The sequence below is a fragment of the Amphimedon queenslandica genome, unplaced genomic scaffold (genome assembly GCF_000090795.2).
Source record: "Amphimedon queenslandica unplaced genomic scaffold, v1.1 AMPQUscaffold_10854, whole genome shotgun sequence".
Lineage (NCBI taxonomy): Eukaryota > Metazoa > Porifera > Demospongiae > Haplosclerida > Niphatidae > Amphimedon > Amphimedon queenslandica.
In genome coordinates this window covers 6,105-7,762 of record NW_003548898.1, presented here as the reverse complement: position 1 = coordinate 7,762, position 1,658 = coordinate 6,105, and the positions used below count along the sequence as shown (strand labels likewise).

At 40.6% G+C, this 1,658-nt stretch overlaps 1 long non-coding RNA gene across 1 annotated transcript; it reads right to left on the bottom strand.

Annotated features, from left to right (window-relative positions):
• Positions 1-330: 330 nt before the first annotated feature.
• On the bottom strand, positions 331-979 carry LOC109589810 (uncharacterized). The gene is made up of 3 exons (XR_002188944.1): positions 856-979; positions 702-798; positions 331-352 (listed from the first exon to the last, which is right to left on the bottom strand). It is a non-coding gene; the product is annotated as an uncharacterized LOC109589810 (long non-coding RNA).
• Positions 980-1,658: the final 679 nt, after the last annotated feature.

The following is a 1,658-nucleotide window of genomic DNA, read 5'->3' as shown; positions in this document are numbered from 1 at the left end:
CAAAGTTTATTTGAAAGAACGGGCTATGTGTACACATGCAAAGGGATGTATGATGTATAGTACAACTATTCAGGAGCCCATGAAAAAGGTTGGGCTCCTGATTTATTACTTAGCTGGTATCCATAATGATAGGACAATCCAATTGGTTTTCTTGGACGTTTACTTGGGATTGACTGAGACAAATTGCACATGGGAGGATGCCACATGGATAATGGAGCTGTCTGCTGGTTTCTCTGATGAATTTGATGCTGTCCTCAGCTCTCAAATTGCTTCGCAGTCTGGCCCCTGTACAGTACCTTTAAATCATTGCAAGTGATCATGACTGGCCCAGGGCAGATTATATCAGTCTCTCCTAATCAAAAGAAAAGGAATACAAGTTAACATGACCTTACGATAACATTAGGACAAACAACTTGTAAATTTAAAATTGAATTTTATTTTAAAATTGAATATTTAAAAGTAAATTTGAATCTTAAAATTCACAAGACACACAAAGAGCAAGTTCTAAACCAATCTTAATTAGGGAACAAGTGTGTATACAGATAGTCAAAAGCAAAAGCAAATGCATTATTACGTGAAGTGACTTATGCACAGACATAACACAATATTAATCATGCAAGGGGAGGCATAGGGTGGGACATTATAGTCTTGTTGTTTGTTATTATGACATAACAAGATTATAGTACATGTAATGAACCTACCATTTCCAAAATAAGACTCCAACCAGAGGACACAGAATCAGTTCAGGAGCCAAATGAAGCTAGTAGAGCACATCATGTTCCAGACAGCATGTCTCACCTAATGAAAACAAAGGAACATGAAATATTAACAAGTAGGAGAAAGAGAGAAACTGACTTCTTTGTAGTATTGTATGGACTGGAGATTGACATGGAGTTGAGCCATGTGATTTCTGTATTTTGTTAGAATCCTCACTCTCAGCACCTCTGGCTAGCTTCTTTTGTTGCTCCCCATCCTCTGAATGGACAGTCACGAATATAGTGTGTTGTGTACTGCCACATCGATGGCACTTGTAGCCCCCTTTATTTCTCTTCAGAGTCATCACTAGGCTTCCTTGGAGGCTTCTTTTCCCCTTGGTTTCTCTTCTGTCCCAAGGTTTGTCTCCTTCCACTTTGCCTCTTCAAGCGAGCCTTACACACCAAGTCCTCGAAATTTCCTTCTACAACAGATTGATTAGAGAAAATGCTCCTCTTGCCTAATAATTCTGCTTCTGGAGTCACACGATAGGTTGGGGGATATGCTTTATATAATAACTTCCTCAACTCCTAAGCATATATACTCATCAGCTGACTCATTCAAACTTTAATTGTCTCCCCTGCTGGTCTGTACTGCTGTCAGTCGAACAGGGGTAAATCTTTTAACAAGAGCTGGTTTCAGAGCATCATAGCTCCTCTTCTCAGACTCACTGTAAGACTTGTACTTGTAGAAGGATCTAGCGGGACCCTCCAGCCTCAATCGAAGCTGTGTTAACTTTTTATGGTCGTCACATCTACACCATACTCCCATTTCCTCGAGGCGGTCAACCCATTCCTCAAAAGAATCTTCTTCAGCATCTTCCTTCGCTCCTTTAAAGGGTGGCAGCACTGGTAACTGTTAAGCATCATGAATGGGGGAGACAGATCCTTCTACCGCTCCCTCAG